General features: G+C 43.4%; 1 long non-coding RNA gene across 1 annotated transcript in view; it reads right to left on the reverse strand.

Moving 5' to 3' along the window:
* The window catches only part of LOC120370144, a 146010-nt gene that overhangs the window by 103134 nt on the left and 14992 nt on the right, over positions 1-27884 (reverse strand). The window contains exon 2 of the long non-coding RNA XR_005583643.1: positions 8550-8636. This is a non-coding gene — a long non-coding RNA (uncharacterized LOC120370144). The remainder of the gene's footprint in view (positions 1-8549; positions 8637-27884) is intronic.

Here is a 27884-nt window from a genome sequence, read left to right on the forward strand (position 1 = left end):
ACACTTCATGACGGAGGTGTAAATTCCTGCTTGAGGCAACATAACCACATTAGCTCTGATCAAGATGATGTGGAATGTAGCTGCAGGGGTAGGAGGGGCTAGCCACCCCTACGTACATGCCTAGTATCTCAGATGGGTATGTACTCAGGGTGGCTAGCCTCTCCCGCTATTACCGCTATTCTCCACATTAGCTCGATCAAAGCCAACGTGGGCGTGTGTCCTCAGGCTGGAACTGACACCTCCAGCTTGAAGTGCAGACATACCCATAGTGACAAACTAAAGTGGGATGGATTATGATACGTAGCTGCTTCCATGGGGGGCTTGTGAATTTAATGGGGGCTTGTGTAAGGTGCTCTGCACATGGTGAGTATTGTTAAAGGAATGTAAACTGAATGTATTACATGGGCCAAACACCCACACAGAAGTACTGCAGTGTTGAGTGGAGAATGAATAAAATTCATAAGAATGTTATTGGAATTTTTAGATGGATTAGTTTTTGCTCATGCTCAGACTTCTTCTGTTCATTTGCTATGAACATAGGAGGGAATCGGATTTTACTGACACATGTTCATGAAAAGCAGATTGTACATTTGTATTCACTTTGGGAATGCTTACACTCATCCCACCAGGGCAGAGAAACAGTAACATGTGACTTAACTACCAAATCCCCATTAACCAATACAACTCACATCAAAATTTGATGAAATTCAGAAAGTTAAACAAATTCACTGAGTATTTAGGAATATATATATTTGAGACAATCACTATCTGCATACAGATATTTAGTGACCAGAAAAAGAAGCTCGACTGGATAAAATATTCATTATGAATCATTTGATCAGCTGAGCAATTTTATTTCTTCTCATGCAACAGTTACACCTTTTTAACACAAATAATAATAATGGAGGAGATCATTTCCCTTCCCATGTGCAGGATTTTCTGGAATGGAACCAGGAGGGACTCCTCCTCCCCGCACCCCTCCCCAAACATCAAGCCAAGTCTATCAATAAATGTATGCAGCCCAAGGCAAATGGTTAGGCAGGAGTAAAATGCTGTAAGTTTAACGAAACAGCAGCTTTTTACAAGTGCATGTTGGTTCAACTCTCAGTCAACGGTGTCTTAGGAGTAAATTCCTAACGTAGGCTAAAAGTTTTGGGTGAAGATTTTCAAACTCTGGTGCCCAGAGTTATGCTCTAACACACATATTAGGTACCTAAGTAAGGATCCTGGTTTTGGGGAGGTGCTGAGCACCCACAGCTCTGGAAGCAGAGGGCACTCAACACCTCTGAAGATCAGGTGACTTATTTAAGCGTCAAAACCTAACTTTGGGTGCCTAACTTTGGGCACCTAAGGGTGAAAATTTGGTTTTAAGCTTCAGCAGAGTGATATTGTTCTGCCATCCTCCAGCCCAAAACACCCACCACCAGCAGAAGAAATCCCTTTCACCCCCTGGGGACAGGGAATGCCGCTCTCCAGTGGATGCGTTGATAACCCTAGAAAGCTATGTGAAAAATCAAAGGTGAGATGTCAAAAATCAAGGGCACATGCGGAAGTGTTTCTGAAGGACCATGGAAACTATTCTAGAGGGAGTAGGAAGGACAGTCTAGTGAGACCTTTGGAGCAGAGGCTATGTCTTCTTTGGTACTTGTACAGTACCTAAAACAATATGGCTATGATCCAGACTGGGACTGTGAGGACCACTGTGAAATAAATACAAGAGATCCAGCAATCAGGCAACTATGGAAGATAGCAAAGGACAGAGCGTGAGAATGTGGATGTCTGAGGCAACACTTTGGAGTCATGAATGGCAGAGTTTCACTCCAAACATGAGACATCTCTTTTTATTGGAAACAATCATTACGTGAAGGTTTATAACCTCCCAGCTAGTAAGAATTCTGAAATGCTTTCATGTTAGCATTCTTTCTGGATAACTAAAGTGTCACCTTCATACCCTCACATATGAGACAGCTTTTCTCCCCCTCTTTTAAAATGCAGCTGTTCCAGAAAAGAAAACATTTCAACACCTCAATGTTTGTGACAATCATGTTTACCTTTAATGTCTTCCAGGTGCTGGCCTGGACAATGCATCCCTACAATTAGTAAAAGAAAAAACCCTCTTTCACACAAACCAATTTTTTGTGTGCCACTCTGTATCTGTAAGTACTGATCAGTTGGTCACTGACATAGTTAAGCCTGACTCTGTCTTCACCTTTTTTGGTCCTAGAGAGGATTGGCATGCTGTAATTCAGGGGTAGGCAACCTATGGCATGCGTGCAAAAGGTGGCACACGAGCTGATTTTCAGTGGCACTCACACTGCCAAGGTCCTGGCCACTGGTCCAGGGGGCTCTGCATTTTAATTTAATTTTAAATGAAGCTTCTCAAAAATTTTAAAAACCTTATTTACTTTACATACAACAATAGTTTAGTTATATATTATAGACTTATAGAAAGAGGCCATCTAAAAATGTTAACTTGTATTACTGGCACGTGAAACCTTAAATTAGAGTGAATAAATGAAGATTTGGTACACCACTTCTGAAAGGTTGCTGACCCTTGCTGTAATTAAACCTGAGCTAAAACCACCTCACCTCTAGTCACCTTTGGATGAGGATAACGAAAGGCGGAACTGGAGAGGACCTGATTTCCAACCTACCCAGTAGGACTGCAGAAGAAAAATCCAATGTCCTACAGCCTAGTGAATTTGATTAAGTGAGCAGCTATGGCCAAGGTAAGTAGTGAAGATGAGAGCAGAACTTCAAAACAAATATTTTCCTGCATTCCTAAAAAGGCCTTTAGTTTAAAAAAAGCATCTGTAATAAGACACGTTTAAAAAAAATCTTCAAAAGCCAGAAATAGAAAGAAGCTCCAAGATAGTAAGGAGAGAAATATTGTTGCATAAATTTGGGGGGAAAATACATATTCAGTTAATAGCATTGGTTAAAAAGCAAAGCATGAAATGAGGGTGGATTTTTTCCAGGAGTACAAATATTCTAAAGGATTTTTTTAAATGTATTCCTCCAGCTATTTTGTGCTACTGAATATGTCTGGAACAAACATTTCACCTCACCGAATTACAGCACTTTTATAAGTTATGTAACATAGGAAGTAGAAGCTGAATGATAATAGGTAGGTAATTGAAAATGATAAAAATGGAAGGTACTTTAAAAATTAAATCAATTGCATCAGCCACTCCATCTGAGAAGTGCTGCTCTTCTTATTCTTTGTGTCGATTACCCAATCAGTGTAATACAGTTATGGCTTGTCTACACATGGAGTTATTCCAGAATAGTTATTGCTCTTTAAAATCATGCCCTACCCTAATTCAAATTAATGTTAAAGTGTAGACAAGTCTTTACATTTCAGGGCTGTAGCATTGGACTGAAGGAGGCTTTTTAAAATTTATTTATTTCTCAAATAAAGAACCTTTGTATAGGATTTGAGTCCCTACCAAGTTTTTAACTCCTAGTATTTTTGGTAATGCCGCCTTCTTCCATTTATTAGTCTGCATATTGAAAAGTATGTGACACTAGAACACGGAGGGATAGGACAGCCCATATAACATTCAGTGGCGGTGCTAACCTCAGGGCCCACCTTAGGACAGGCAAGACCTTAAACCTTGAGATTCATTTTCACGGATTTCTAGATATTGTATAAAGTGTAATAGCTATGTCAGGTTAAGGAATTGCTATATTGTTGGCCTGATTTTCTAAACTGCTTGCCCAACTGCAAACCCTTACATAGGCAAGTTGGTAAACTGCCCACACAACTGGCCAGCTTTGCATCTGAAGTCTTGGTGATAATTTTTACATATGTATTTGCACATACAGTTCACAAAACCAAGCCCATGTTGCTTTAAGAGAACTCTGGACCATCATATGGCCCATCAGTGGCCTTCTTCATGGCATTTGCCTAGCAATACCATACAGACAAGATGTAACCAATTCATCTCTTACAAGAACAATACAAGCTGCAAGCTCCCAGTATATTGTCTGTTCCTATAATAGAGACATAACACATCCTTATTGAAACAGAGATCAAAACAGACCTGGTCTTAATGGCTAATAAAAACCCAACTGAAAATACAGCAGCAGCATTGGGAAAGAGTTCTTGGGTCATCTAGTTCTGACCATGCTCCTGTGTCACAGTAGGATGGGTTTCATAGTTTCTTACATCATCCCCAATTTTAGAGCCATGTCAGACCAAACAAAGCTAAGTTTTATGATAACATATCATGAAGGTTGATGGTGTAATGTGCAAATCGCCTTCAGACCTTTCCTGCCAACCTTGTTTGCTAACATCCAAGTTTGCCAACTCTCTGTTGACACTCTTGCAGCAGTACTCTAGTCTATGTCTATCTAGGTACTTAAACTTGCTGACCACTTTCTCTGATCACAGCCTTGTAGAAAAATCTCCCTCCGTATGCATGTGTGATTGTAGCTATGTATAAGAGTGTAATTGTGTATGCGTATGAGAGAGATGAATTTGATGCAAGTTAATATGGGATGAAGCAAATTACAAACAATATGCCAAAATGCCACCATTTCCTCTGCCAGATCCATTGGATGAAGGTTTGCTACAGTTCCCCACCCTCCCATCCCCGGCTGCTGAACAGCCCATTTGTTGTCCTACACAATACTATGCAGAGCAGATGCCAATGGCCCGACATCATAAATGATTTGAACCTATGCGGAGCCTTAGCTTTCCCTGTTCAATGGTCACAGCCATAGTTACCTACAAGCCAAACTGGAGATGAGTTTTTGAAATACAGTAGTTTACCCAATTTCTGCAAGAGTATGAGCAGCAGCTAGCCTAAGGAGGAATACCCACATTTCTCCCCTTGTTTTTTCTGCACATTTCTATCTTACAAATAAGAAATGGGGCAAGTCTGATTACTGAGCATACTGTATGCAAGGTAATTCAGACTCCTTTGGAGAACTACTAGTCCTAGCTCCTCAGTGAGTAAGGGGCTGGTTAGAGATTGGACTCTGATTCCAGCATCTTCAAAGGAAATAGGATCTGGCCCTAATAGTATCCTTGCACCACGATCCCCTGCTAGATAGAATGTCACACTTACTCAACTGTATGTTACCATGTTGACCTGTAGTAACTACAGCCTACACTGGAGGCAAGCCCACACTACAGTGTAGTAGTGGGCAAATAGTGGTAAATTCCTGTGTGCACTTTTCCAATCTCTAAATGTCCCAAATTAAACCTCTTGGTTTCATGTGAGAACGTCTCCACTTGCATAAATAGCTCTACCATTACTATTAACAATTAAGGTACCCAGTTATATAACAATGACACAAATGCACTTTGAGAAGAATGAGAGAGCAGAACCCTGTGAATTTTCTCCATAGATCAACACCAAGTGATGGAGATGTAGCTGCAATTGTCATGCCCTGGAGAAAATGCACCTTTTCACTGTTCAGGGCAACTGCACCTGTATTTCCCCCTCTGTGGTTCCTCAGGGTCACCCACTGTAGGCTCCCTGGCTCCTCAGCTCTTACCTCTTGGGCAGAGACCTGCATCTCTCTCCCTCCTGACTGGAGGTTATTCCAGGCTGCACAGTTTCTCGCCTATACTGGGATATTCCTAGCAAGCCAGGCTGCCTAAACAGTGCACTTTGCTTATTCTTCAAAGGTTATGAATAACACAATTGCCAGCAGTTATGAATTATCACACCGTTCTTTACATAAGCAAGCACATTTATTCTTAAGGTAAAAGCATTACAGAGAAAACAAACATAATAATAGAATATTATAATAATAATATACATAATAATAAAAGAAACTTCATGCGCTAAAAGCTTACCAGAGGCCACCCATTAGTCTCATGGAGACTCAGTAGGCCAAAAGTCCTTCCAACCCTTCCCAGGAAGGACTGGGGCACCCTTTGGACAGAAGGTCCTGTCTGTCTGCTGGGTCAGAAAGAAGGCCGTGAGTCAGTTTAAACTCGGGCTATTTATCTAAAAGTCTTTTATCTGTTGATTTCTGGAGAATCTGTTTGAACTAGTATATATACTCTCCAGGTGGTAGTACTTCCTTGGAGGTGTTACAACCTGAGTGAATTTGCTTAAATCACCCACTGCTATTCTTAGTTCCTGGAGCCACTGTGGTCACCCTCCCCCATGGAATTGCATACAATCCCTGGCCCACAATGATGCATAAACTTAATACAGTAAGCTCTCGCAAAGATATTGCAGGAAATTGCCAGATGTGTCACAGTACCATATTAAATAGCCTGCAGATTTACCCTCCTATCTGGGAGGCTGGAGCTAGTATTACATTGGGTAAGGAACACCAAGCAGAACATACTGCTGCACGAGCACACTGTGGGTATGTCTATACTACCCACCAGATCGATGGGCAGCGATCGATGCAGAGGGGGTTGATTTATCATGTCTAGTCTAGACACAATAGATCAACCCCGAACACTCTCCCGTTGACTCCTGTACTCCACCACAGCGAGAGGCGCAGGCAGAGTCGACGGGGGAGCAGCAGTCGACTCACCGCAGTGAAGACACCGCGGTGAGTAGGTCTAAGTATGTTGACTTCAGCTACGTGAATAACGTAGCTGAAGTTGCATAACTTAGATTGATCCCCATCCCCAGTGTAGACCAGGTCTAAAAGTGAGAAGAGATACAGCATTAGGATTAAGTACATGATGATACACATGTGTCTACAATACATGCTTCCTAAAGTGAGCTTCTCTACAATACTTCTCTACAATAAGAAGTTTAATCTAGCAGTCAGGGAAAGGGACTGGAAACCAGGACTCCTGAGTTTCATTCCTTTTGCCACCCACTTGCTCAGTAACCTTTTATGCTAAAATTTTCAAACTTGGCTATCTGAAATATGGCCCAATCCAGTTCCCAATAAACCCAAACAGCCAATTTCCTGTTAAACTTCTTTGTTACATAATCAAGCCCAGAGGCACCCAAATCCACATTTAGGCACTTATATTTAAGTGCCCTGAGCTTCAAAGGTACTGAGCACACACACGTCACTGGGTATGTCTCCATTGCTGCTGGCAGGTGCAATTCCCAGCATGCGTAAACAATTTTGTGCTAGTTCTGCTTGAGTTAGCGCAATAAAAATAGCTGTGTGGCCACAGCAGCACAGGCAGTAGCTTGGGCTAGCCACCCAAGTCCAAGCTGGCCCAACCCCGTGGGTCTGAGTTCAGGTGGCTAGCCTGAGCCACCACCCTTGCTGCAACATCCACACTGCTATTTTTGATACCCTAGCTCAAGCATAGATAGCACAATTCTGTCTATCTTCACCAAGAGTCATGCCTCCCAGCTGCAGTGTAGACATACCCAATGGGAGTTGGTTGGTCTGGAGCTCAACACCTCACAGATTCAGGCCTAATGTTTGTAAAGTGCTTTGAAATCCACTGATAAAAAGTGCTTTAAAAAGGTGAAAAATATGTAAGGTACTTAGATGGCACCTTACAATCTCTAAGGTATTTACCTTCACAACACTGCTGTGAGGTGGGGCGGTACCATTATCCCCATTTTACAGACAGGGAACTGAGGTACAGAGAAACTAAGTGACTTGCCCAAAGTCACACAAAGAATTGGACCCATGTCTTCCAAGCCTCAGGCTAGTGCAAGAATCACTGGACCATCTCTCTCTAAAAAGGTATTATTATATTAATATTCTTTATTACTAGTGTTCTCAACTTTAAAGATGTTAAGTAGGGATGGGCAAGTTGATTCAGGAAGAGTAAGAATGATCAGAAAAGGTGCAGAATGGTTTGTCCAGCTCTTTAGAGAGGTTTTATTATTATTTTCACCTGAACTTCAGGCTCTGATAGAGAGTGGAAGAGAGAGAGACAAAATACCAATGGAAAAGCAGTTCTGGCTGTATTCATGGCTCTATCAGAAGCAGGAGGGACTAAAGAATGCATAAAAACCTCATTCTCTAAAGCCTGTATATCTCCGTTTTACCATCTCAGTCCGGATTTCCATATCATTTCATTTTCATATCATGTCCTAGCATCCCTAATTTCTTTCAAGACACCTGAAAGGTCCCAATTTTTCCACGTCACCAGTCAAAACACTGAAATTTTTAAAACTACAATGTGTGTTCAAGTGATATTGCTAGACACGTACAGTGTCTTGTGCACCCATTTCACTTTTATCCCATAGCAAAGGTGTTTCATGGCAACCATTGCCCAACGTCAAAGCTTTTCATAATGTGCCAGGTAACAAGACTGCAGTATAAGTCTGATGAGCTGATGCCCCCTTTAGTCAGTGAAAAGCCCAACTCTGACCGCTTCTAGTGGGCAGAATAAGACAGGAAAGGGATGGGCACATGATTGTCACACTGTCCCTTGCTACTCTCCACTTTACAGTTACCTGAATCATCGAGAGAAGCAAAGCAAGAGGTAGAGCTCAGACTTTCTTTGATCTGCTCTGTTGCTCCAGATAGAGATTTTCTGACCCTTCCCCACCCATCAATGTCCTTTTGTCTGTTTGACTATTGCACTTTAAAATATTGCCATGGAAATGTGCCAGGGTTTTACTTTGGAAATATGGTCACATTACCTTTCTTGTGAAATGTTCAGTCTAGCTTTGCAGACTCAGCTGGTTGTAGTATTTCAGCATGCCCAGCCTATGTGCCTCAGATGGAGTCTGGAAATACATAGTAGAGAAGAATGAAAAGGAATGAGAAAGAGTTAACATTTCTTACTAACTTCATAAAAGTTTCTTTTTGGTTTCATCTGGATTTCTGTGCAAAGATTCAGGTCTCTTCTCTTTTCTTCTGAATCTGTTTGCCCTTCCCTAGTAACAGGGCCGAGTACTGAACTGCCACTTATTCAGTGGCTGCTTGCCAAGCATTTTGCCCTCTATCAGTCTCTCTGTTGGAATTTCAAACCTACATTGTCAGACATTTGTTAAAAGAATGCATGTGTATAATCTGCATGCACCATTACTGAAGTGGAGTCTGCACCTGTGGTAATGGCAGGTACAGATTACTCAGACTGATTCCCTGATTTACTTTCTCTACCCAAGCTGCACATTAGGAATCACAGCTTGTCTCCCTGGAAAAAGAAGGGCTACCAAGATATCTAGGGCCTGATCCAAAACCTTTTTAGTCAGTGGAGGTACTCCCACTGATTTCAGTGAGCTTTGGATCAGGCCCATACGCAACAATATTTATTAGCATAGATCCATTTCAAACAGGAACAGGCTGAACAGAGACAGTAAAGACAAGTGAAGTACTTCTTAAGCTGCCAAATAAAACTATTTCATCATAATAACATTTCCCAGAAATTGATTTGTCCCCCATATTGTGGGAATGCTTTATGTACGCTCCCGTCCACACGTCCAGACCTGATACCTGCCTGCAACAGGTAATTGAAAACTGGGGATTTCCCTATCAATTAAGCCTCACCACATGTTTTCTTTCTGCCATTGAGGGGGAAGAGAAAGATGCCTATGAAATTAATTAACTTTATTAAAATCAGGAAAACAATATACCCCCATGTAAAGTATCCAAGCAAGGGGAAGCTAAACCCGAAGGTCTAAAGATAGGAGTAGTCTTAACCAAGTTCATAAGGAGCTTACCTCAGGGCCCTGGTTCAGAACTCCCAAAATTAGAATTAGCAAACAAAGCCTCTGGGCCCAGTGAGGCTAGCCCCCTAGAGCCTGAATGAAACCACGGCCTGCATGTGCCCTCTAGCCCCTGACCAATTTATTCCTCCTGTTTAAATAGCCCAGCCACAGGGCTGGACAGGGGTGGGAATTCTAGACTGTACCCAGGCTTGCTTCAGCAGTAAGTTCCAGACTGTTTCTTAAAGGGGCAGTACATCCCACCATCCCCAACTATAAGGGAATCTGGACACTTGAGAGGGCTTCAACACTCAAGACCAATCTTCTTTGTTGCCTGCCTGGGCAGAGCCCATTTCTCTACACTGCCTATGTTCTATTCAATGTCCCTTTCACAGGTGCAGTGCCTATAACAGCTGAAGCAACCATGATCAAAGTCCTGAGACTTCTGGAGGCAGCCTGAAGGACTGGGAAACCTGATGCTGGGCAGGTACTACCTCAGTGGTGGGCAGCCTGTGGCCCACGAGCCGAGCCAGTGTTTACATTGACTGTCCGCAGGCACGGCCGCCCGTAGCTCCCAGTGGCCACGGCTCATCGTTCCCGGCCAATGGGAACTGTGGGAACCAGTGACCAGCACGTCTCTGTGGCCTGCAAGTTGCCCACCAGTGTACTACCTGATTCTACTGGCAACTGATACAGCGCGAAGGCAGATTGCTTTGACCCGATGAAATGTCTGACACACGTCCTATGTTGTGGAGGTTTTGCTTGGTTTAACTTCTGTACTTTCCACCCATTTGCCTGAGGCACACTGCGCTCTCTCTGCATCAGGATCATGACTTGTAAAACTGGACATTTATCTTGAATGTCAGAGCTATATTTGACACACTCATACAAAAAGTTGACCTCTTTCTGATCAGGGTCACGAATCGATGGAGCCATCCCATTATATGCTGGTAGGGCAAAGACTGCAGTTCCCATCTCCCACTCATGAGAGGGAAATGCCATGTGAAGGGGAGGGGGAGGAGAAGGAGGCGGGGCACATCACATGACTACCTGGAATGTGACCTCTGGGTAACTAGAGGGTATACTTCAACAATTTCACCTTGTCTTCTGTAACCCTGCCTCAGGGCATAAATGAGAAGAGTGAGGCCCCTGCATGTTGCCTTTTCCATTGGCCTTGTGATAGGCAGATTAGATTTCATGCTGACCTAGTTCTACCAGTAGAGGAAAAAAACGAGTGAATGAAACAATGATTGATGATCTCCCTTTGTTATACAAGAACTTTGTCCGTCAGCTGATCTGTCCTCCCATTAAACATATCTTGGAGGCCAAGCAAAGGTGGTCATATGATTTTACGTTTACAAATAGTAGTAAATGACCTTTTGTATCAGGCTCCCTTAGCCTTTCTTTATTAAGATACATTTCCACCAAAAAGAGCAAGGGGTGAGAAAGACACATTAATCACATACTAGAGGAGTGTATATATAATACCTTGCTATTTAAAACTGGAATCTTGGCTACTTTTGTTTGTCTCTTCCTGTTATTTCACAGATATGCTTCACAATCCTTTAGCACACTCTCATCTGTTCAGCATTATTGGGACTCAACTTTTTGCTAGCACTCTCTTTTTGCCAAAAGCAAGTATCACATAATACAGGATATCTGAAGGGCTAATCAGAAGACGGGGGTTGATATTTTAAATACTGTCTGATGTTCAGTTCAGGGCTGTTCCTCAGGTGAGCTACAACTCAACCAGTTAAATAAAGATATATGGTTTTACCCCGCATCTACATTAGGCAAAAGATTTAATTTAGGCTCAGCTGGCATGTGTTAGCTAAGTCTGACCTAAACTCAGCTACTTTTCCTAGTAAAAATGATCAGCTGAAGATAGAGGCAACAAGCTACCATCCACAACATGCCATGCTGCCAATGATTTATAAATGTTCTAAACCCTGAGCTAGGGAAAGAAGAGTAATATGCAGCCATATTTGCTTCAGTTACCAGATCCACTGGTAACATTTGTGCCTGAGGTACTGAGCTATCAGCCTCCACAGGAATTTTATTTTCCATTAGGTGAATTCTCTCTCCACTAGTTCTGTTCATTTTCAACCCCCGAGTTCCATACTTTGAGCTTCCGTGGAGGGGACTGGACCATTAACTCCAGAACAGATGTTGGGCTCCTTCGTTCCCTGCAACCTCTCCTTTTGTTGTTGTCGTAAAGCTCTTAAGAGTGATTTAATTGATGCCCATTGCTAATTGTTTTTTGGAAAAAGCAAAAGAAAATAGATCTATAAAATGTTTACAAGCAGATGACTGGACCATTAGTGCTGCTGAATCAACTTGAGCTGAGTACACTGCCTGATGCTAGACAAAGCCTGGGCTATGCATCACTCTGCACCAGATAACATCATTCCTCTACCTCCCACCTAACCCTTTCATTGCCATCCAAGCACACGTGGGTCTAAACAGCAGTTTTAAATGGAATGTCCATTCAACTGACTGAAAGGCCCAGGTGTACCTGCAGAATGGGAAATGCTGGATTCCATTGAGGCATCCAATATATTTCAGCACCTTTCATCCTATGATGCTCGCCTGGCCAGTGGTGTTTTGCTTCTTCAGGACTAGCCAGGTTTCTGGGATTCAGAGAGGAGTGTAGGGTTTGCTGTTTCACTGGATAGGTTGCCTCATCTCTGGCTGCTGGGAGATGAGGCCGAGTCAGGACTTCTGGATACGTCCCTCTGCAGGGAATTCCTCCGCCTTCCCATAGCCTACCCTTCCCTTCTGCTCTACTTGTCCCTGCTGATTGGTGTAGCTTCACCTCACATGGGCAAGTAGTAAGGGGCAGGTGGCTCAGAGCAGCAGCTGAGAACAGGAACTTTCTGGCAAAGCACCAGTGATGACAAGGAAGCAGGAGGAATTAAAGTAGCTAAGGTCTGCCCATGGGGAAGGTCCATTTCTGGTGCTTATGGGGAAGGTTGTTAGGTACAGGGGCGGCTCTAGGAATTTGGCCGCCCCAAGCAGTCATGCCTGTGGGAGGTGCACCCGAGCCGCAGGACCAGCGAACCGTCCGCAGTCGTGCCTGCGGGAGGTCCACCCAAGCCGCGGGACCAGCGAACCGTCCGCAGTCGTGCCTGCGGGAGGTCCACTGGTCCCGCAGCTCCGGTGCACCTCCCGCAGGCATGACTGCGGAAGGTCCGCCGGAGCCGCCTGCCGCCCTCCCGGTAAAATGCTTGGCGCGCTGGGTTCTGGAGCCGGCCCTGGTTAGGTAGCTAGGAGGGGGAGAGATGGGGAGAGAGGATAATCAGCTGCACAGCTAAACAGGATAATGGTCAATTTGTCTCACCTTTAAGGGTGAGCTGGAAGGTCTTTGGCCTGTCAACATCTGAGTTTGTGGTTGTATGTTGCAACAGCTGATGGGATCATGCTAATACCTGAAGTGGTACCTTCAGTGTCATTGATTATAGCAGGAGATATATATAATTCAAAACAGAGGTCTTAGCAGGTAAAAGAGAAAATGGTTGTAATAAAACATTCAAATGTACACAATAAGCCATTCTACCAGATCTTCTGTAACCAACTTCTGCCCTGTAAAATCTCTCAGAAAGAGGGATTTAATCACAGAGGGATGTACAGTAACTCCCCACTTAACATTGTTTCGATCTTACGTCCCTGCTGAATTACAGAACATGCTCCATTTAAAGTTGTGAGATGCTTCGCTATAACGTTGTTTGGCTGCCTGCTTTGTCCACAGCTGGCAGCCCCCCGATCAGCTCCCCTACGCCCCCACCACAGCGCCTCCCGCCCGCTGACAGACCCTGCGGATAAGTACCTTCCCCTTCCCCCCCCCCCCGCCTCCTGCCCGCGGCAACCAGCTGGCTTGCGGCGCTCAGGAGGCAAGAGGGAGGGGGGAAGGAGTGAGGACTCAGCCCGCAGGCTCCCCTCCCTCCCCTGCCTCCTAAACCCCACAAACCAGCTGATTGCCATGGGCAGGAGGGAGCGGGGAGGAGTGAGGACGCGGCATGCGGAGTAAAGGGGGAAGAGAGGGCGGAGAAGAGGCGAGTTAAGGATGGGGGAAGGGCTGGTGTGGGCAGGCCGAGGGTTGAGCCCCCCGCTCCTGGTGCTTGCAGAGTAGGGGAAGCTGCCGCTGCTGCTGCACAACGTGCTTCTCCTAGCCTACAGCACCTTCAGCCTCCTTGCCTGCCTCAGTGTCTCCAGTGCCAGTGGGCTGTACCTGTGTGGGGTAAGACAGAGGCACCTCCCAACTATTGTACTGTATGGCAAAAAAAAATTTCCCTGGAACCTAACTCCCCCATTTACATTCATTCATATGGGGAAATTGGATTCACTTAACATCATTTCACTTAAAGTCGCATTTTTTAGGAACATAAACTACAACATTAAGTGAGGAGTTACTTATTACCTTTACACCCTGATCTTCCCTCACTGCATCCACCCACTCCTCACCCTTCTGCCCACTCCCCCGAAGCTGATCCTTGAACCCATGGAGAGCACAGAGGTGGCTGAGACCCCCAATCCCTTCAGAAGTGGTGTTATCTGTGAGCAAAAGGTCCTTTTCACAAGTGAATTAGAAAGGAAACCACTGAACCCTAACTGACACACACAGTCAAATTCTGCTGTCATATACGCCAATGTAATAACTCCACTATCCTAAACACATTTAAATCTGGATTTATCCCAGTGTAACTGAGTTCAGAATCCAGCCTCATGTGTGCAAGTAAATATTACCCCTTTTACTGCCTTGTCACATTGGAAGCCCCTCCTTGTGCCTGCAAGAATGTTGCCGAAAAGCCATCTGAATAACAGAAGAAGTCTGTACAATCCAAGCACCAGTGACAAACTTCCTTCAGTTGCTCTCGCAAAATGTATTTTTAGACAAAACTCCAAGCAGTCAAACGCAACTTCCTTCTTGTTAAAAACTAAAATAAAACAAAACCGTAAAAAGCGTCTGACCAGCTGGGAAAGAAAAAAAATGCAAAGTGTTGATCTGCTCAACAGCTGGAAAAATGACTATTTGTAAAAATAAAATTAAAAAAACTTTTAAAGACATTGTGTGGCTGGAAAAAGCAACTTTTGTTACCATATGGTATTTACAGCTGCTGAAGAATCAATTTTTCATCAAACCTATCTCCAGTTTAAAGCCACTTAGAAGTGCAAAGCCAACTCCTTAAATATTTAACATTTATAGATAGTCACCGGAAAGGCAGCAAACCTATAAAATGGATGAGATAGCTGCAGCAGGATTTTAGCACTCTTCCTAACCTCACATGTTTGTTTTTTAAAAGAAACAACCACTCATGCTATTGATCATGAATAATCTTCTGTTGCAACCAAACAATGACAGGAAGCATGGTCTAGAAGAGTTTAACACCTAAGAGAACTGGATTCTGCTCCCAACTCTGTCACTATCTTCGTAAGTAAGCCTGGGCGAGTTACTTAGGGCCACACTGTAAGCTCTCTAGTATGGCTGCTCTAAACTGATGGGAGATCACTCTCCTGTCAACTTAATTAGTCCACCCCCAATGAGCTCTCCCACTGACATAGTACTATCCACACCCGTGCTTAGGTCGGTGTAACTTATGTCACGCAAGGGAATGGCTTATTCACACCCCTGAGCGACATAAGTTCTACTGACACTAGTGGTAGTGTAGACAGAGCCTGTGTGTCTGATTTACAGAGGTGCAGAGCACCCTCCATTCCAACTGGGGTCAATAGAAGCTGCAATTGCTCAGCACTTCTGAAAATCAGGCCCAACTTATCTCAGACTGAGCACCCAAAACTGAAGAACCTGAAATCAGAGGTTACTTTTGAAAATGGCAACCCATATCTTACTGCAGATTCTCATGTCCATATAGGGTTTTCAGGGGCTTCATTCTCCATAACACGAAGGGAAGTGAAACAGGTCAGTTTTCACAGATTTCTGAAATACCACTTAAAGTCCAATGACAATAATCAGACCAAATTATGACCAAGAAACATACTCTCAATACAATCCACCCTTCAATGTCTCCAAATGTGTCAATCAAAGTTCTATTTCTGGTTAACATATTTTCTGGCTGCTTGGGTTAGAAATGATAAACAAAAAGCCAATAAGTGTAAGAAATATAAATATAGCTTAGTAGGGTTGAAATCCCACTTTCATTCTTTCTGAAGTGAAGTTATTATCAGAAAAGTGGCTATGTACAAATGACACCTTTCTGAACATACTTGCTGCCTTTGAGTCATATCACTATCTTTATTGATCACGACAACTGTTTACTCCTGTTAGCACCTCATAGCCAAGACAGCTGTGGGAAACAGAACTGGGTTCTAGTCTACCACATTCATCATGAACACTACTGTCCACTAATTTGTGCAGAACATTCTTAATGATGATGTCAGGAGTAGAAAGAACTCTGGATTTTCAGATGCCACACGAAGTTTGTAGCACCAGCATTTAGAAAAATCCACCTTTTTAACTTGTGAACTTAAATGTACTATGGACGTCACATCACAGAAAAAACAGACAGGGAACATTATGATGTCAGTTTTTATGCAGCCTTTTCCTTGACTCTAAATTCCCTTTAAACTTACTTTGGCTTTGATCCTCACATAGGTTCAAAAGTACATGTTTACATCAAGGTCATTGCCTTAGACTCAATAATTCAACAAGACATAGTGCTTGAAAGAAAACAAATAGACTATTCGGTCACATTCGAGGCTGTGTGGTTTTGTTATCAATTTATGTCATGCCGTAAACTAGAAAATGACCTTAAATACAAAAGGATAAGGCAATTCTGAGAGATAAAACATAGCCAGCCTAGAGTACTAGGCTTCTTGGATAACAATTTACAGCAGCTAAGACTGTTCAAGTGTTTAACTTTTACATGGTTTCGGAACGGGAGAAAGTCTAACTCTGCAGCAGGCAGACTTTAACCCTGGAACAAACTTTTCAAAGCCATAATAGCTCTTTCATTATCCCTCACTTGTTTTTTCCAGTTCCTCTCTATTTTGATTACTAAAGGCTTTTTGTTTTTGTTTTGTTTTCCTCCCCTTCTTCCATTCAAACTTGGAGGATCTCTAATATGCACAAACCTTCCAGATCTGTTGGAAATGTATGTGGCACTGAGACGTGACAAATGTCCCGTAATTGCCTCCTCTCCACAAAGACCTACTAAACAGGGCCATTAAACCTAAAGAGCTAAATTCTTCCCTTGAATGTGTGCATGCAACTCTCCTCAACTCCAATAAGGACAGAGTCACATGCATTCAAGAGCACTGCTTTATTCTAAAATTGAACTGTAAAAACTTCTTATTGATACCTGACAAGGCTTCTGAGTTTCCCTTTCAACAACTCATGGCCTCACCAATACTTAAGAGAGAACAGGGAGCTGTGTTTCGTGTACTACTTCAGATGTTAGCGTAGGTCATCAACCTTAGCAGAGGCAGCAAAGAATGTTGAACTCAGATTTCAGATGAAAAATAAAGGAGGGAATAATTTCCAGCCATTTTTAAAATATATTTATATTATTTTTAAATCTGTTACTGTTCAAGGTTATAAGCCAGAAGCGGGCAAACTATGGCCTGCGGGCCACATCCGGCCCGCAGGACCGTCCTGCCCTGCCTCTGAGCTCCCAGCCGGGGAGGCTAGCCCCTGGCCCCTCCCCCTGCAGCCTCAGCGTGCCACGCTGCCAGTGCTCTGGCCCGCTGCTCCTGCCAGGCAGCGAGGGCAGCGTGGCTGGCTCCAGCCGGGCAGTGGGGCTGCGAGAGCCTGCTGCTCTGAGCAGTGTGGTAAGGGAGTGGGGGGTGGTGGATAAGGGATAGGCAGTCCCAGGGGGCAGTCAGCGTACAGGGAGCAGGGGGCAGTTAGATAGGCATGGGAGTCCCAGGTGGCCTGTCAGGGGGTGGGGGTGTGGATGGGGGTCGGGGCAGTCAGGGGATGGGGAGATGGATGGGAGGGTCCCGGGGGGCGGTTAGGGACGGGGGTCTCTGGAGGGGACAGTCAGGGGACAAGGAGCAGGAGGGTTTGGATGGGTTGGAGGTTCTGAGGGGGGCAGTCAGAGGGCAGCAAGTGGGAGGGGGTGGATAGGGGGTGGGTGCCAGGCTGTTTGGGGAGGTACAGCCTTCACTACCTGGCCCTCAATATAGTTTCGCAACCCTGATGTGGCCCTCGGGCCAAAAGTTTGCCCACCCCTGTTATAAGCAGTCAATAGTCAATTTAAGGGAGGCCAGATGATACAGTGGTTAAATCACAGGAAAGGTCTATTCTCCACTCTGCTTTATGAGCCATTGGATAAGCCACTAGAGTAAACGTTTTCAGAATCATACTCCTAAAGTTAGACACCTACATTCACCTTTAGGAACTTACACAAATGGCCTAGTCTCAGAAATGCAAGGCACCCTCATCTTCCACTGAAATCAGAGAAAGTTGTGGGGCCTCACCACTTTTGAAAATCAGTACTTCTCTCCCACCCCACTCCAAAGCCTTATTACTAGTCAACATTTTTCCATCAAAAAAATTGGGTTTTCAATTTTTTAAAAAAGGGTCTGCGGTTTGCAGAACATTTTGGCTTTTAATTGAAAAACCAAAGACCCAGAACCTGACAATTTTTTATTCAAAAATACCACCAGGGTGCCTCAAGAGAGTTGTGGTTTAGGCGCCTCATGTCCCCATTCTTCTCTGTGGATTGGGCTCCCTGGCCAATCCATATTTCCCATGATGCACCACGGTCAGGAACTCCCATGATGCACTGTGGCAGAGGGATTAAAGACTATGGTGCATCATGGAAGATATAGTCTGGCCAGGGAGACCAGCCATAAAGGAGAATGGGGGCATGAAATGCCCAAAATACAACTCCCAAGAGGCACTGTGGTGGCCTTTCCAAAATGAAATGTTCAGTTTGCAGACTAAAGTTTTCAGGGGAGAAGGGCTGTTTGTTTTTGTGTTTTTGCTGAACAGTTGAAAATATTTTTGTTGGAAAAAATATTACTTTCCATCCAGGTCTACTTATTACAGCATCTGTGTGTAGTATGAGATATTCCGAGCAGATTCAGAGCAATCCCCTGGGTACAATTCAATTGCCTTTTCTCTCTCAGTCTCACAAATAGCAAAAGCCATGTCGACATAGCCACACAGTGTTTACTCCATGCCAGGGGTGATTAACTTTTCTCAGGAGCAGCTTGCTCCTCCTTTTATGACAGAACAATTACCATGGCTCAAGTTCATTGCTGCCTTCAACAGGGCTACATTTTGCTATTGGTTACACCCAGCATGGTGACACCATTCATCTATTTACTAAAAATGTGCAAACTATATCATTATTAAATCTCATCCAACACTTCACCATATTTCACAGGACATTTGTTTCTCCCTTAAAATGATATTGCAGGGGAGATTCTTGAGACTCATCCTGTTCTTTCCATCTCTTAAGAAGCCAATATTCTTGTGGTGAGAGAAAAACAGCTATTAGAGCAAATCAGAAAAGGTGGAGAGCAGCTCACAAAGGGATTTGCCACACTAGCAGCACCTAAAGATACTCCTGTTAGGTGGAGGGGGAAAACAAAAGAGCCAAGGCTTGTGTCAGCTTTCAACAGCCTTCTTGGCTCATTTTCTGTCCGTGAACTAAAGACAATTATGATCTTCTTTGTTCTTCTTAAGTTGAAGCACTGTTTATATGGGGTTCTTTTCTTCCCCCCCCCCCCCGCCCCCGGCTTGTTGACTCTTATAACACATTCATAAATTTTATTCCGAGTGCCAGTACAGTGCTTAATGGTGTCAAAGGGAAGATTTTAAAGATAGTCAATCCATGTCAGAAAAAGCCACTTGAACGTAGCTATAAATATTTGTCTGGATTTCATTTTGCTAACAAACAGCTTCTTCTTTTCTCAAGAGATGATTTCATAAACAGGAGAATTTTCACATTAATATTAAAGTGTGTGTGTCTGGGTTTGTATTTTTAATAGAAATTTTCCTAATGGGGACATTAAAGAGCTTGTATTCCGTCTGCACAAAATCAGCTCCCTTTTCAGGAAAATCCTGGCAACTCAAGACCTCCAGAGTGAGATCATGTTCTTTTGCGCTCCATCAGACTCATCCCTAGCCCTTTCATTGCTTTGGCAATGAAGTTTTTGGGGTAGACTTAGATGCTGCAGTGTCCCTGAGCTGAGCACATAGCTATACATTTGATACACATAGGGGTATTTTGGATTCCTTCAGGGCTGCAGTGACTGACCACATATTTTCCACTATCTAGTCCTACTGGTCTAAGGTCATTTCACAACCAGCAGACACAGGATACTAGGATCTTATTCTCTACAGTGTTGGAGTCCGTTCCAGTTGGAACTATGACCAGCTTTTGGGGCTTACCTTCAACATATAGTCCCCCTTCTCATTTCCTTCCTCCCCAAGGGCAGAGGAGAGGCTGGGTAGGGACATTCCAAGGCCACTTCTTGGAGTCAGCTGGCATCCTTCTGTCAAAGATATGGACTTTCCTCTCTCAAGTCCTTGGAGAGACCAAATCATTCACTCAGAACAGACTACCTACATCTTTCTGGGACTCAAAACCTGAATAGTCTGTTGGAGTGTGGTATATAGAGAGTGTCCAGCTACCCATGGCTCAGATAATTGAGCAGAGAGCTAACACTCAACCTGCAGAAGGTGCAGGGGTAACTGTGTTCCAATGCAGAGAAAGTATCTGTTGTATCCATTGGAGCAAGGTCTGATAGAAAGGACCCAGAATGGGTCAAGAGGAAGCGAAGAGTGGAGTGGAAATGAGGAAATCAGGGAAGAATGGGAGAGAATGGGGAGACAGGACATCATGCAGACATAAGGATGGCGGGTAAAGGAAGAAGGCAGAGGTTAAGAGGCAGAAAGGGGTGTATAAAATTAATCTGAGTGGAAACTAGTAATGTAAAACTGGTTGATGAGAAAGAGACAGGTGCAGACAGAAAGAATAAGGAAATCAGTTTAAGGCAGAGAGATTAGAAAACAAGGAAAATGAAGTGTGTTATTGCTTTTAGCTTCCAGAAAGTTGAGAGCCATAATGTCACAACATGTTACTGCAGTATCAGAAGGCAAGACTGCCCAGGGTGAGGGCAGGCTGACATCTCTGTATGCATGTGGTGTGTGTACATATCAAGGAGGGAGTAACCTTTGCTGTTTCGTTTTACAGTGTTCATGCTGGCTTTTTGGCTGTGTGTGTTAGATGGGGAATACATCAAGGCATCTGGACCCCAGGTTTCTTTGCGGCTCTCTTTTTCTCTGGTGATTTAACAGAACATGATTCACCATTGGCAATTTATCCTAGCATAGCAATCCAGAAAAATACTAAATGCCTACTTGGTTTTAACCTCACTCAAAACTCTCACTTGAGTCACTGTGGGTTTTGCTTGAGTAACCACACAATAAAACTAAAGTTAGGGCTCCAGACTTTGGCCCAGTTAGGCAGGCTAGCCAGGAAAATATTTCCCCCCTCCCCAAACATTTTTTGGTCTGAAATAAGTTTTGCTGGGGTATGGGGGGGGGCGGGGGTTGAGGTTTTTTTGTTTTTTACAATTCTTCTAAAAGTCAGGAAAATGCACTTGGGATTTCAGCACTTTCCTGAAAAGAGGGAGCCCCTCGTCCATTCACACAGCTCCCCACGGTCTCCCCACTTTTGAGCCACGGTCTGGCTATACTGGGAGGTAACCAAGTGTACTCTCCATTACAAACCTTCATTATGTCACAAACAAAGCACATGCCTCCAGAGGAGACTATTGATTCTGCATTCAGCACACCAATGGCAGGAGCCATAGTACATTCTGCAGGTCAGCAGAACCAGCAGTACTCACATCTGAAAATCCATGTAACTAGGGTACAGGCCTGGCGGGAAAATGCAGAGTTATACACTAACATGTGCTCTCTTGGGGGGTTTCTTAGAGCTTGTACTTTTATTATATCCTTCCACCAGGTGTTCTAGTAAATGCAAATGTTAATGAGCGTGGTTTGAAACATTCTGTACCCCACTGGAATTAAATGTCAAACCAGCAGTTCTAGTGATATCATGGTGAATAATTTATCCAGTGATATACCACATTCCTACAGGGTGCTTAAGCAATACAACATGCCAAGGAGAACATTTGAGAGTAATTGTAGCATGCCTCAGATGTTGGCTAAGGCCAAAGAGTGAATGACCTTGAGCACCCAAGATGTTCAATTAATTCCTTGAAACAGAATACCTAGAAGGCGTGTTAGGAAATGGAACATTAACATAGGGAAAACAATTGCATGCGTTTACTGGGCATTATAAATAGCTATACAGTATTTCCAACATCCAGCCATGTGCAGTGTTCTAAAGCCATTTCATAACAACCATCAAATAAAAAAACATATTACTGAGAAATAAGGCCCAATTGCAATTATGATCCGATTTTCAAACACCCAAGTATGGGGTTGTTTGGATATAAGGATTTGGTTCAGGCATTTCTGCTTTTACAGCCAACTCCAGGTCTACTGCTTCCCAAATCCTCTTCCACACTATTCTAAGAGATTGCTCAGAAGATTTGTGAGATGCCATGGACCCCAGTCTCACCAGGATACAGATGGCATGCAGCTTTATAACTTCTCAACTGCTACAGCCTCCAGTGCCTAGAGGGAGTAAGCAAACAGATGGAATGGAAGAGAAATGTGATGATGGTGCACAGAAGAAAACACTTTGAGGAGCTGGCCAATACACTGGCATCACCGCTGATTGAGGGCTTTCAACCCTCTCCTCTATCACAAAGATCTTGCCACTGTGATCCATTTCTTTTTCATCTCTGGGTTACACTATTGCAAGTTGCTCAGCATTGGTGTGATAAATAGACATCACAGAGAAGCAACTACTCATTCACCTCTCAGCAAACTACTTCTCCAACTACTCTACAGGCTTCCCATTCACTTCCAGACTGAATTCAAAGTCCTGACCCTAATTTAAAAGGCCCTCATCAGTTAGGACCTAGCTATCTCCATCTGCAACCCACCAAGACAATTGCATTCCGCAAGGACAATCATAGAATCATAGAAGATTAGGGTTGGAAGATACCTCAGGAGGTCATCTTAGTCCAACCCCCTGCTCAAAGCAGGACCAACCCCAACTAAATCATCCCAGCCAGGGCTTTATCAAGCTGGGCCTTAAAAACCTCTAAGGATGGAGAATCCACCACCTCCCTAGGTAACCCATTCCAGTGCTTCATCACCCTACTAGTGCAGCTGGACACACCCAGGTTCAGACTCTTGGGACCTGAGGACTGCAGGATCCCATTGATGGAACTCCTGGCCAAACAAGATCAGACTGAGTCCCAGCCTGATCATATTCAGATCAAACTCAGGAGCCATCTTTTCACTAACACCTTCTCTCAGTAACAGCCCCTCCACAGCATCAATGATCAGTTGTGATGGTGAGAAATAAGAAAAGATCCCAGGCTGAGTTTGCTGTGCTGGCAGCTAGAAAAATCATCTTTTGACCTGCATACTGAGCATTTTGATCTGGAATCTTCCTATGATGTAATTTTAACAAGTTATAAATAACAGCACTTTAACAAAATGTGCACATGGGCCCCTAGCCAGTAAAATGCTTAAGCACATGCTCAGCTTCAAATACATGAGTGCTCCCACTGACTTGCAAGGGACTTCCCTGGATCTAGGTCATTGTGTTGTGAATGCTCTCTAATTGTAGTTCTAATTAAAGTAGTACTTAGTACAGGAAGTTGCTTGTGGACTACACTACCCAGAATCCTTAACAAAATGTTGGGTATATCTGCTTTGGCAGAGTGGTAAAAATAAAGTGTGGAACATTATTAGCAATAAACCTCATGTAAAGATATTATATCAAATATACCTGTCTAGTTTCTAAACTAATGAGAATATATTAAATAAAAACAATTCCCATGTCTTGATATGTACACATGCACAGTATATATATATATATATAAGTTCTAGCAATATCATGGTGAATATATATAAAAACATGGGAATTGAATGTATTTTATATATTTGTCCTCATTAGTCTAGAATACAAATAATGAACTCAGTTCTCCTGTTTTGGCAAGTGAAGATTATGGGGTACTTGTAATTTAAGGTGGTTGCTCTACACTGTACCTGGTTTGTTTGGAAGAAGGACTCAAAGACTGAGATTTATGAGAGTCTTATTAGATCTCTGCACTGTAACAAAATCCAGCTTCATTTCCACTCCCTGGATCATATGTTTTCCCAATTCCTGTCATGAGACAATGGGAAAATATCATAGAAATCACCACTTTCCTCAAACACTGAACAAGGAACTGTATTCAGTTATGGAAGACAGTAGCATCCTTAACACTAGTCTGTGTCTCTCCCTGTTTTACTGTACAGCTTCAACCTAGTATCTCCCACAGCTTTCTGCTGATTGGCTTCCTGCTGTAGAATTAAACATTAACTATAAATTATTCGGGGAAGGGATTGTCTGTTTCATACACTGCCTATGACAATGAGGCCATGCCCTCTAGATGCTACCATCATAAAACAATAAAGAATCAGTGCTTGAGAGCTCCTGCCTCACAGAGTTTTTTGGTTCCCATTTCAGCTTGTCTTTCAGTTTAAGTCTGAGGCAAGAAAATACAACACAAGTCCCCAGGAATCCATAACCACCCTGATGCTTCTGGGCTGTAAAGCATCTCCAAAGCCATCTGCTTTCAGTCATTCTGAAATAAGTTCTGAAGAGTCAATTGTTTTCTGCTAGGAAGAATAAACACACAAGCTGCTATTCTCCTGATTTCCAGCAATTTTCTGCTGTGGGTAGATGTAGTTTAGGATTTTAGTTTGTGAGCCTTGTTCTCATCCAAAGAGTTTTGCAATATAAATTACCTCATTTTTACTGACTTGGATAACTGCTGCCTTTTAAAAAAAAAAGTATGTAAAGTCTGCAAGATTAATTCCCCCTTACCCTACCCATTTAAAAAAAACTTGGAACAATTGATAGTGATTAATCTCACTTGATATTTCTTTGGTTCTCTATTTGTTGATTTAAAGGCATTTGTTTCATGACTGATTGGTTTCAGTTTTTTGGGCAGCTATCAGAGATCTGTATTTCACTATGGTTATCCAAGCAGTTATCCAAGCAGTTATCCAAATAGTTGGATTATTATTTTTCTTGTTTTTACAGCTCTTACTTTGGTGACTGGTTGAGATGGTTCTTTGAAAACCATATATATGTGAAACTGAAACTATCTCCAGATCAAGAAAAGACTTGCCTGGGCTGCTGTGGGTAAATTATATGAAGAAGATACAGAAAAGGATAAAACAGTCTCTTTCTTTAAAGATGCCTGGCATGCACGCTGCACATACATGCAAACTCTGTGAGCCAAATTTGTGTCATTCCAATGGCTTTACTGATGTTATGTTAAGAATTAGGCCCTAAAAGCAGCATCACCTGCAATGTGAATTAAGCCATCCAAATTTTTCACTTCATTAAGGCCAGATTCTCCCACCCACACTCACAATGAGTAGTACTTTAGGGAAAAAAATTTAAAGCTACTTAGGCAGCTAACTCCCAGTAATTTCAATCTAAATTCCTTTTAAAAACCTGGCCCTTAGTCTGTGAATAATCCAATTCAAATAAATGGGACCACTTCTAGAGGAAGGTACTACTCTGTGGAAGGGTGGCAGAATCTGGCCTTAAGTGAGTATAATAGGGAGAATAAAAAATAACCTCACAAATAAAAAGGAGTAGGAGAGGCTTTCAGTTAGTCAGACTGAACATTTTGAAGTTCTCCATCTTCAGCCTCCAACCTCATCTTCACCAGCCTATAGGATGCCTTTGACACTGTCAACCATACTCTCCTTGAAATGTTGTCTTCCCTGGGTTTCATAACTCCATCTTCTCCTGATTCTCCTCCTACCTTTCAGATGCTGTTTCAGTCTCTTTTGGTGGGTACTTCTCCTCCACATGACCTCTTTTGGTGGGAGTTCCTCCACCCTCTCCTCTCCTCCTTTCCCTCTACACCAGATCACTGGGTGATCTCATCTACAAACATGACTTTAACTATCAGCTTTATGACATTGGCTCTCTCTATTCAGAACCTCTCTCCCTCCATCCAAACTAAAATATCGGCCTGTCTTCAACATCCATCCATGGATGTCAATTCATCAATTAAAACATGGTATGGGAAAGGCCTATTGGCTTTCAGAATCTATTTACCAGCAAGTGTACAATAAAGTTCCCCAAAGAAAAGAGTACATCTTTGATATTATGTGTTTTCATTTCTCCCTGTTGCATACAATACTAAAAAGTTTCCAGAAAATATTGTACCCTGTTTTTGGAGGTACAGAGTGCTATTGAAAGCATAGGGAGGGTCCTGCTCCTGGAGGTGGGAGATGCAGAGGCAGAGGGGGGTCTGGTTAGGTCCTGCCCCCAGGATGGGGAACGGGAGAAGGCTCTTCCACCAAAGGGTGTGACACTGTGAGGAGGTGCCACCTGAGGCGTGGTATATTGGAGAGCAAGTTTGCCCCACACTCACCCCACACATAGAAGCTCCTGGCCTGCAGGGCTTGGCTGTCACCACAGAATGTAGACAGGGCCTTCCCTCTGTGACACCACAACCTGACCCACACCCTTCCTGGTACTACTGCATTGCCTGCCCCAAACAGGGTGGCAGGCCAATCAGTGGTCAGGCCCTGGTCTGGGTGGCTACCCCAGCTCCACATCCTGTTTCAGCATGAAAAGCAGGAGCTATTCCTTAACTTCAAGGCTGTCTCCACACAAGACCCAATGACTAATTGTCAAATTTCTTTTTCCTCTCAGACACGTACATGTTGACTTTACCCATATGCAATGTATTCGCTAAGGCCCTGATCCAGAACAGTGGCATAAATACAGTGGTGCAGTCACACCATGAGGCTATTGGGCCCAACCAAAAGGGCTGCTGGATGGGAATGGGGCCTGCTGGCTGTTTGGGTCAAGGGGGCAGCTGGAATGGGAGTCTTTCCAGGCAGGATGGCCCTGAGCCCCAGCTGCAAGCAGCTGACAAGGGTGCACAGAGAAGGCTTGGGGGGAAATCACAATGCCAGCAGGGCTAACTGAACATGGCTGACTAACTCAAGGCCTCTTTATTCCTTAAAGACACAAACCACCCTGTTACATCACCTCTAGACCTTCCCTTTCCCCTTGCTGTCCTTTCTGTTGTATAATACCTGAAATTGAGCACAATAGTGTACACATAGTGTAAATGAGAATAAAAGAGTGTTTAGGATAATGTATTTTGGCATGTGTTCTACCAGCATACCCTTTCTGACCTCTTCCAGCATTCTTTTCTTAGCCTTTGGAACCATGGTCATAAGTCATTAGGACAACAGTTTCATGGTTCCAGCTACACTCCTAGGTCCACCTCTGTGGCATACTTCGGGCTAAGGGATGGTCTACCTTAGGAATTTAGTTCAGTATAGCTTCATCTCTCAGGGATATGAAAAACCCACAACCCTGAGAGACAGAAACCCCGATGCAGACAGAGCTAGTTGACTAAAGAATTCTTCTGTTGACCTAGCTATCACTTCTCAGGGAGGTGGATTACCTAGGCAGATAGGAGAATCCCTCCTATTGGTGTAGGTAGGGTCTACACTGAAGCACTACAGCAGCACTGCTGCAGCTTAATCGCTGTAGCATCTTAAGTGTAGACATATCCTTAGACTGTCAAACACATTGGGCTGAATTCAACCCTAGTATCAGCAGCTGCAACTCAACAGACTTCAGTGGGTTTGGACCCTCCCATAAATTCCTGTAATTCAAGCCTTAGATGTGCAGTTATGAGCCATTTATCTACTCTTGTTCATGCCTAGGTAGATCTTTCAAATTTTGAGTCCTTTGCTCTACATCATTTTCTCATCCAGTTAGTTTAGCGTCACCTGTAAACCTGGGTGCCATATTAGCAGGAATTTCTTTTTCTATGACATTTAAGTGCAGAGTGGAATTAAACAGTGCCCATAAAAAAAAAAAGGATCTATGGTATGCCTCTTCTCTTCCTCCAATCTTGCACCACTGCAATGTGCTTTCCATCACCCATCCATAATGCCAGCTATCCCATACCTATTCACCTTGTGTATTAGCCTAGATATTGACAATAATGTGCCAAACACTGAATCGTGTTTGCCACTTCAATTGTCTGCTCTGCACATTACATTTTTTTTTTAAAAATGGGGAAAGGGAAGACAAAGATACAAACTCCATAAGATCTAGTGACTGAGAAAAGTGGTTGGCAATGCCACAAGGCACTCTTCTTTGAGAAAGAGCACAACCCAATGTTGGGAAGAAAGCTTTTGACAGCTCTCCAGGTGCTTTAATCATG

Source organism: Mauremys reevesii, linkage group 8 (assembly GCF_016161935.1).
Source record: "Mauremys reevesii isolate NIE-2019 linkage group 8, ASM1616193v1, whole genome shotgun sequence".
Classification (NCBI taxonomy): domain Eukaryota; kingdom Metazoa; phylum Chordata; order Testudines; family Geoemydidae; genus Mauremys; species Mauremys reevesii.